Raw genomic sequence first — 10,740 nt, 5'->3', positions numbered from 1 at the left:
CTTCATTTTACTCATAAATTGAAAAACCCATAGGAAAATCTCAATGGAACCAGTGGTGAATTGTTTTTTTGTCATCCCTACACCACTCTATAGTGGTGATCAAAAACACTTTAAGGAATGTGCCTACTGATTTTCTTTCCCCCTGAGAAACATTCAATGAAGTGAACAACTGTGACAATTAACCCCGGTGTCTTCTATACAACAAATAATATATTTTACAGCATACAGTAACATTCAAACAGTTTCCCCGGGATGCCACCACATCTGAAGTGGAAAGACAATGTGAATAAGGTCTGAGTGATTACTCGTGATATCAGGTTTTGCTGGCAACCTCACTATACACAAGACCTCACTCCGGGGAATAAGATAAGCGTACACTAACGAAATGAATATGAAATAATATGAAACTCACAAAATCTCTGATAGGGCAGCGTGAATCTGAGGCAACGTCAATGATTTGCGGGTTTAACCTGTCAACAGGATGTCATAACAGCTTTTATCATCGTGCACACTGTTGAGTGTGAGAGGCATCATATTTAATCATGCTCTCCCTCGCTCTTTCCCTTGCTTTCTTTCTCTTTTTTACTTTTTTTCTTTTTTTTGGAGTAAAAATATGTCCCCGTGCAATGCAAACTCCCCAGACACAGTGTTGTTTACTGCAGATTAACAAAGGGGAGGCAAGATGAGTTTCTGACACCAGCTCAAGTGAACAAGCAAGGAAGTATTTTTAAGCAAAAGTTGGGCTGCATTTGGGGAAACTGTTTACTTTTTTTTTTTTTTTTGCTTGTTCGTCCTCCCTATCTTGGGCTTTATTTATTTATTCATTCATTCATTTGTTTGTATATTTATGAATCTATGCAAGTGTGGTAGAATAAAAGTTCAGCTTTTGACCTCACAGTACTGCAGGAGAACTAGATTTCTGTGGGGCTTGGTTAACTGAAATTTCCGTCAGCATCTGCATCTACTGAATGAGTACACATTTAAGTGGATATATATATATATATATATATATATATATATATATATACCACATTTAAATGGAGATAAAAAGAATACAAGATGCATATTCATGAAAAAAAAATGGGGCATGAAACTGTGTAAATGAGCAAAAATGCAGGCGGTAGCTGGGAACTTTTTTTTTTTCAAAAACGCTGGCGGGGAAAGAGTTAAGAAAGCTATCCGTGTAGTAATCCATAATAAATAAATAAATAAAGATAAAAAAAAATTGCAATGTCAGTGGCTTAGTGTTTTTCAGAGCAGAAAGCATCTGATATTGTGTACTCCTATGGGAACAAATGTAAGAACTCATCCTTTAGGACTTACACATGACGGAATACGGTTGTGTTGGTAAAATAGCAGCATGTAACGTGACAACATCCTCTAAAGATAAATGACTTTTTTATTGAAAATTATGGGTTGCTTACTTGCTTTTATTAAAAATGTTCCAAGAGCAAATGCATAAATTTTAAACTGTACCAGACAAATAGGATTTGTGGACAAGACTGCTTGTTTTATAAAGTCACCATGAAATCAAAATGGACAATTGTATTTTTAAATGGAATATTGCTGTATTTATTATAAATGATTTGTCCGTGCACATTATGTGCTGTTGTAATCTTTAATCAAAATAACATCCACTCCCTCTAGCAATGACATCTCTTTTTTGATGATGTGTTTTTGGTGTGAGGGCAGGGCAAACTGTCCCTCACATGACATCACAGCAATTAGCAAATGACAACGATCCAATGATCCAGTCAATTCCCCGTGGACAAAATAAGTCCTACCAAGTCTTAGGAACAATTGCATTGCCTGCTAATGTTCCCAGCAAGCAATAAAACACACATATAGCCTAGCTCTTGTGTCCACATGGGCAGACAATAAACAACACTTCATTTCTGTTTAAATTCAATACCAATACCTTTTTCCATGGTGCACCATATATATGAGCTCCAAAAAATGCTATAAGATTGGATATATTTAGAAAGCATTAAAGGGATACTTCACCTCTGGAAAGATGAATGTGTATTTATGTAGAATATAGGTCATGTTGAAGAAATGTGAAATTATTTTTGAATTTAGAGCTTTCTAGACTGAGAAAAGCCAGAAAAATGTATTTTTTTGGCTTATGTGGATGAAAGACAACAACTCCCAGAATGCACTTGCTTCGCTGCCCTAAGAGGACCATGCCTACCGGTAACAGAGCGCAGTAGTTAAACAACAAGTCTACTAGTGAGTCTCTGTGATGAGTCTGCCCGAAAATGTGTTTCGAGCTCTCCCAAAAAGTCCGGGATTCGGCTTTTGCGTTCTACAGTCGCCATTCATTATGTTTACTGTGGCGAGCAGAACGAGACTGAGGGACGCGGGAGAACGGCGCGAGGCCGGTGGCGTGATTACCGTTGAGCGACACCTGTGAGACGCACTGGTCTCGTATCTCTCACAGAGGAGTGGGAATTTTCTTAGCAATGTTAAAACGTACATCAACCGTTCACTTGTTTAGCGTTCATGTAAACACTACATTCAGATTCACCAATCGGAATGAATTCAGTTAGATTGAAACAAAAAGCTATAAATGTAAACGATGAATGGCGACTACAGAAAGCAAAAGCTGAATCCCGGACATCGACGGCCGGACATGTCGGGAAAACAAGGATGGTAACCCCTACTACTCAGCTTTCTCCACAGAACAAGAGCCTGCTAGCTCAGCTTTCAAAAAAAAAAAAAAAAGATGTCTTACACTATGTGTACATTCTCTGAGGAAGATCCCACCCTCAGAACGGTTGAAAACATTCGGGACAGCCCTATTGGCTGTAGTCTTCAGCCTCTGCATGGCCAAAAAAAACCTCTGATGATGCAAAATGAAGATTTTTGCAAACAAGGAATAACATGACAGACATGAACAAACCAAAATGTGACAAAGACCAAATCATGACAACTGGCCACCAGGGTACCAAACAGATTTTAACAAATAATTTTCTGTCTTTCTATCAGAACTAGTACTGGCTGTAGATAAAAGTCCTGAATGTTGGTGATTTTCATATTCTTGTAGATGACAAAAAAGATGCTTTGGGATTGGTATTCAAAGATATTCTTAACTCCATTGGAGTTAGACAACACGTCACGTGTCAGGACCTACTCATTTTCGTAATCATACTCTAAATCTAATATTACCATAGAGAATCAATGTTGATGCCACTGAAATTCTGCAGCAGATCTCAGATCCTTATCTAGTCTTGTGCCGACCCAGTGTTACAAATATGTTAGACCTATCACTTTTACCACTAAATTTAGCTTTATTAATAATTTTCCTGATCAGTTTCATCATCTCAGCATCCCAGATAGCTTAGAAGAACTCGACATTGCATGAACTCTCTTTTCCAGTACTTTAGGACACAGTTGCTCCATTGCGCTTTAAGAAGATTAAAGAAAATGGACCGACACTGTGGTAAAACCAGCACAGGCTCTTAAGAGCGCAGCCATAAATATAGAGCGAAACTGGAAGAAAACAAAACAAGAACTATTTCGCATTTCATGAAAAGAGAGCTTGATTGCATATAGAGGCCTTAAAGGGATAGTTCACTTTGAAACTAATTTTTGATATGTTTTAGCTTACCTCAAGGGCATCCAAGATGTAGGTGTCTTTGTTTCCACAGTATTTTCAATTTTGTTATTTTTAGGTCAAACTATTCTTGTCTGTCAGTCATTTAATGGAGACCGATGGGGTCCACCTCAAAGAGCATAAACAGAGAAGTCCAAATTAAACATGATTTAATGACTCATAAATGTAAGTACACATTGATGGCCTAAGACACGAAACAAGTGGTTTGTGAGAGAAAACGAAGAGTATTTATATTGTTTTACCTCTTGTAACCACAGCCACGTCCAAGTGATCTAAGTGCGCGGACGCTTTCGGTCTGCGCATGCGCCGGAAAGCGCCGGAAGAGATCTCTCGCGTGGTTGCGAAAAAAAATTCTACGTTGTCTCTTAGAAATCATCTTCCATTGCGGTTTCCTCTATATACATAAATATGTTTAGATCTTCACAGTGAAAGATAAAACTTCCAAAATCTCTGTGTAAACAATAAGTGACGTACACGCGTGAGACGTTACAAGAGGTAAAACGATTTTTTTTTACCGTTTTTGCCTGCGGTATTTCAATGATGTTGTCTCATATTTAAACGTAGCATATACGTTTATATTTTCAGATATTTTCAAGTACAAACTCTTAGATTGTCACATCTGCCTGTTGTTTTTTGTTAATCTAAAGCAAATCACTTTATAATTCCATTCTGGTTAAAATTCCATCAAAAAATTGGATATTGTGGAGATAAGTGGAGCTAGCAGCAGGCCACATACTGTACTTCATTGCATTGTTATTGAGGAGCAGTAGGCAAAGTCCAATGTAAGAATAGCTCCTTATATCGGGCTATAATCTAAATTAGCCATTGAACACATCTAAATGACATGAGTACAATACTTCAATACTTCCTCCACTGGTATCAATGCTTTTCGACCTGTCAAGCCACTTCATGGAAATGCACTTACAAGAATGTAACCCGTGAATAAAAAGAAAGTGCTGCAGAAAATGAACAGTTTTTCATCCAAAACGATCCAAAGATTGAAATCAATTTTCATAATTTGTTCAAAAGTTCTTTTGTGCTTCACATAAGTGTTTTAGAAAAGACGGGTGAGTCAGCCTGGCCGTTTTGTATTGCCACTATATTTCACCATCATCAGTCCACTATTCATACCATGTCGTTCTTCAAAACCTCAGTTCTCGTCAGTTTAGGGATTCATTTGAATGACCTATAAACGTTTGCTTCATGAAACAACTGTTGTTGTTGTTGTTTTTTTCTCTAAAAGTCAATAATATTAGTCCTTATTTAGTAACTGTAGATATACACAATCTATCAGCTCGATGCTGAATTATTTATTCCTCTAAACACCACCTACGCCTGCTCCAGATTTCCATTCTCTCTTCTTTTCATTTTCTATTTCTCTTTGCATCTATTTCTCTCCCTGTCTCTTCCACGGCGCAGTTGCGGGCGCTCATGGTGCGAGATGACAGTTCTTCTCCGTAGTGATTCATGGATCCAAATGCTGCACATATTGCATATTTTGCATTGTAAAATCAAGTTTGTCAAGCAGAAAAGAAAAAGTATGTCTGACAGGAAGTATAAGCATTCATTCTTTCCTTCTCCCTAAAGCTTGGTTCTTTTCAGCTGCAAAAATATAGAAATAAACAATTGAAGGAGGCTAAAAAATATATATATGACAGACACCAGAGTAGTAGTTAGACAGAATACTAATTCTTGGAAACAGCACTCTTGATTTATACAGCTTGGTGAAATGTTGCATATTCTGTTTTATAGACTACTATATATATATATATATATATATATATATTTAATATCTATAAGTATTTAACCCTTAAACAGAAATGAGTGGAAAATGCTTAGCAAAAAAAAAAAATTTCAAGTCATTTTTTATTTAATCTGGACTTAAAACATATCCAGCAGATTTTTTTAAAAAAATGATATTTTTAATTTTAAGAGTTGTGTCATTAATCTGTTAACTGTTACTGCCACTGCATGTTTAAAACAATTATATCCCAGACTTCACCTGATCTAATGTTTACAAAGGATATATCATTCGAAAGCTTACGAACTCAAGATCCAGCCTGTGAAACCCGTTTTGAAATTGGAGGTTGCGTTACCATAGAAATGGTACTCTAAATTATTTTATCAGGCTCCTCCCCTTTTGGGCATCGCCATGTTTTAAAATTTATGATCAAAACCTTTTCTAATCTTGTCAAAACACATATTGTCAGAAAGGTCTCACAAGGTTCCATATTTTGTGACAGAAGTGACATTTGGACAGAAATGTATTAGTTTGTTATGGCAGAATGCATACACTTTCAATGGAAAGTTCAAATTCACAAATTCAATGGAATGTGTGTCACACGGTGGCTATTTTTTTTTTTTTTTGGTATCATGCCTAGACAAAATCTCATGGGAACTTCAATTTTTGTGATATCAACTTCAAATTTGAAACAGAACTTAGTTAGATACATGGCTTTGATTTTATAGCAATTTTATAGAAAAAAATATTTTGTAAAATACATATTTTATAAAAAAGGAAAATATTAAGTACAGCATAGACCATTTCACTGGATGTAAACAACACTGGTCCAGAAACACTTCCTGTTTCAGTTTGTAACTGTTTTCTTTATTTCACATGTAAAGAAAACATCTTAAAGATGTTTGTTTAACTTTTTGATTCAGTTTTAAATGTTCTGTTGGTTGTATTTTATCCCAGCTTTTATATAGTGTTAAAAAACTGAAACAGGAAGTGCTTCTGGACCAGTGTTGTTTACATCTTGTGAAATGGTCTATATTTGATTTATTGTAAATTTAAACTTCAATAACTTTTTCATACTTTCATTTTGAAGTGCTTTCACTTCAGCAATTATCTGCTGACTGTTTTCTTTAAAACAAGACCAAACTTAGGTCTATATTCCAAAGCATTCTTGAATTACAATAATTTAAGTTTGAATAGTGAGTTTTAAATAGAGCTAGTTTAATCCCTTTTTTATGCCCTAAACAGGCAACTCTGGAGACACATGCATTTCAAAACGTGCTAAATAACAATATAACCACATTACTTAATTATCTCCTTTTAATTACTTTTTAGAAACGTTAAATATATATTTACTTATCTCAAAATATGAATGTTCTGCACCACTGGAAGCCATGTTGGATCAGGCTGATAAATTGACAAAAAAAAAAAAAAAATCATGTGACCAGCATACTCAAGACAGACCAGGCTGTCATAAGTGATAAAAAAAATTTCACCCCTCTCACAGTTGTCATGAAGGGCAAAATAAGCTATAAAGACCAAAACCACATTTTGCTCCAGGCTGTAAATTTGGGCATTTTAACAAGGGGGAGATGCAAATTTGACTCACTTCTGCAGCCTGCCTCAAGCCGTCAGTAGATGAATTACAGTTTAATTCACTTTCAAGAGAGAGACAGGGAGCTGCCGCTTGGTTTAAACAGCCTTTTTGAATGGCGGGTGCTGGGGTTTTCGCGTGCGTTCAGCCAATCAGGGTATATTACTTCACTATTCCTATTGTGCTGGTTTAGACCATACACTTAAGTAGGAGCTAAATTAGTTTCTCCATAAGGAGTTCCTAAAAATAGTACCTAGATGCTAAGGTGTGTGTAGCAAATAGGGCTTGGGCGCCGCGTTGCATTCTGGGACGTGGTTTCAAGTTTCAAGTTTCAAGACGTTATTGGTCAAACATGACCATCCATTGGAAATGAATTGACGAGATCGAAAATGATGATAATTTAGTTCAGGAGCATGTTCATCATGTTCATGTTCACACATGCGTGCTTTCAAAGATAAAGTGGACCTATGTGTGCGAGGATGTATACTCGTGCTACTGCACACACACAACCACACACACACACACACACACACACATTAAACAAACAAACTATTTTGAGTATTGGGCTTTCTTTTCACAGAGATGAACTTATTTTGTTGAATATTGATAAAATTATCCACAAAAATGTTGTTGTTTTTTTTCACTCAAAAACTAAGGTAAGCTCAGAGCAACGAGGCCTATGATCAATCACTTCAAAAAGAAATACAAAACCTGTCCAAAGAAAACAAGCTGACAATATTTGGAGATAATATAGCGTATCAAATGCTTATGGCACATTCTGAGTTTCGTAATGTTACAGCAATGCATTTGTTAAGTATAGCATTTTACATCACAATATTGTATTAAAGTCAATGGGAATTTCATGTTTTCTTCTATTATAGTCCTCAGAGTGAGCCCATACATCTGTGTGTCAATTTTGGTGAAAATATCGCACTTTGCTATAGACATTTATGTGAAAAAACCCGTAAAAAATGACTGACACGTGACTTTGATTGAATTTTACTACCCCTTTCTATCAATATTTTGACATTTGAGCATTGGTGTATTGCCAGTGACATATGATGTCAAACTTCTGATGGTGGTTTCATCTCATTTGGACTAGCGGTTTCGAAGATATCGAATGTTTTTTAAGCGCTAAATTACAACCATTTGCCGAAACCTGGCAAGTCTGGTATCGTTGGATTCGGCAAGGATGGTATGACTGTGAAAATAGGTCAACCACAGCCAGAGTTATAAGCGTTTGAAAATGTAATTTTTTCCACTAGGTGGTGCTGTTTCGGAACTTCTCAAGCTCCTTCTTGAAAATGTTGCTGAGATACAGCCTTATGTCTGTTTTTGCAAGCGCTACATAAAATTAGTTTGTGCGTTTATCGAAAACGGTTAGACGAATTAACTTGAATTCCATAACTTTTTTTCGGCACTGCCTGGAGATGATCTGGTGCAATTTTGGTGAAAATCGGACAAACCGTCTAGGACGAGTTTGCAAAAGTCGGTTTTATGGACAGTTCAAAATGGCGACCATTTTTTTATGACGGAAAATGACGTAATAGGGTGCAATCAAATTGTCATGATAAAAAATGTTCTGTATATAGGCCTTACTGTTCATTAGTTATTAGCGTGAAACTTGCATAATATGAGTGGACAGGTGGTGGCACAAGAGGCAATGAGTTAGAGACACCAAAATTGTATTTAATGTTGGTAAAGTCCTCTATCAGAATGTCAAACCAAAACAACTTTTGCGCAAACGGTTCTATGGGCTGCCAATTGGAAGAAGAAGGAAACGGAAGAATAATAATAAGAACCGGAACAGATGCAATAGGTGCCTCTGCACCTTCGGTGCTTGGCCCCTAGTAAATTAAACCTATAGTTGAAGAAACAACAACATGTGTGGCATAAGAAACTTCCACAGCCCATAATCCCTGTCAATCAAAACAAAAAGGAGCTTCAACATTAAAAGTGAGACTAAAGACTAAGATGTCAGCTTAACTTTTTCCTAAAATTTTAATGAGAACACCCTAACAGAGGTCTCCGTTTAGTGCAAAGTCTTTTTATTTTTCAAAGAACAGCATAGCTATTGCCTAATTTTCAGCCTAATTTGATAAAAAAAAAAAAAGTTAACTCATGAAGCCTCTGGTTTCAAGAGAATATATTCCACAGTAAAATTAATTCATCAGCTTTTTTTTTTCACCAGATGGATTAAAGATTCAGATAAATGCTGGTAATGTAACATCAGCACACAAAAATGGTTACATACCTCCCATTATCTTGTTTTCTTTCTTCTCAAAATAAGGTTAAAACATCACCATGATTTCAGATCAGCTGACAGTTTGTGAAATAAATAAACCACATGCATTCTTTTATCTAAACGACTCCCCGTAGATGCAATTCGACAGCTGTAGATATTTAACAGTCATCCTCAAACAGAATTATTTCAGTTCTGCACAAGCCAGCTCCCAAAGTTCATTATTATTGCATAGCTTGTGGCTACTCCTCTTCATCAAGGCTGAATTACATTATTTACAAACTGAAAACAATTGTGGGAAAAGTATAATACAAGGCCAGGGACGCAGTTAAAAAAGCAGTTTGCATAATGGATGGAAAAAAAAGTCATTTCTCATGCATGCGTTTCATAATGAAAGTGTTGAGGTATTGTAGATTCAAGGAAGCAGCACTTCCTAAACTCATCTATTTGTTTTACGAGGGAAGTAAATGGACAGATCTAGGGCAACCTAAGTGGAGTCTCTGTGCTGAAAAATGGTGCTCCGTTGCTTTACACCCCTAATGGGAAGACAATTTCATAGCTGGTGTGTGAGAAAAAAAAAGGGCAGAAATAGACATAAATGCACTTAAACAGCTGATCAAGGGAAAAATACAAAGCAGTAGATATCTTTTCCTTTTTATGTTTTTTTTTTTTTTTCTGTATTGCTGCAGAGCTATTTGGGAACCAGCAATCCATTACGAGTCAGGGGAAAAGATGAGACACAACTAATAATCGACCGCTTTACTGTAGTTCGCTCTGGTGAAAAGACCCAGAGGAGAGATGTTTAGGAGAGAAACATTTCACACAAAACCAGTTGCATGATGTTCCAATGCGTTCATATTTTGCCCACAGCAAACTGGACTTTTTTTTTCACAGGGTGATAGAATTAAAATATCAACGGCAAAAACACTGGTTGCTTTTCATGTTCTTTTTATGTTTGTTTGCAAGCAATACCCAACAATCCCATGTGACACAACACTTGCTGACGGCTTTTGTCAGAGCTTACTTTTGAATCAACTTCACAAATCTCATAAACTATCGTTCAAAAGTTTTGGGCTGGTAAGATTTTTTTTTAAATGTTTTTATGTTTAAAACGGAATTTTATTACAATTTAAAGTATGGCTAACTGTTTTCTATTTTAATATGCTTTATAATGTATTTTATTTCCGCGATGGTAAAGCTGAATTTTCAGCATCATTACTCCAGTCTTCAGTGTCACATGATCCTTTCAAGAAATCATTTTTATTTGCTGATTTGCTGCTTAAGAAACAACCTCGAAAGGGAACTTCTCAGGCTACAGTCCCTGAGTTATAGTTCCCTGAGAAAAGAACGAGACGATGCGTCAATTAGGCTTTGGGAACGCTCCTTCGTGATTGCGTCTGAAGCACTTATATCAACTAGTCCAATGACGAGAGTGAGTGTCACGGGCGGGTCACATCACGACCAGGAAAGGATAAAAGCCCATCCGGTTTAGAACCGCGCTAGCTTCGAAAAAAAGCAGAATGTAGGAAGTATATGGCAAAGTGACACAT

Source organism: Pimephales promelas, chromosome 22, assembly GCF_988280905.1.
Source record: "Pimephales promelas chromosome 22, fPimPro1.hap1.1, whole genome shotgun sequence".
Classification (NCBI taxonomy): domain Eukaryota; kingdom Metazoa; phylum Chordata; class Actinopteri; order Cypriniformes; family Leuciscidae; genus Pimephales; species Pimephales promelas.
The sequence above is the reverse complement of the archived record's forward strand: the minus strand, read 5'-3'. Positions refer to the sequence as shown.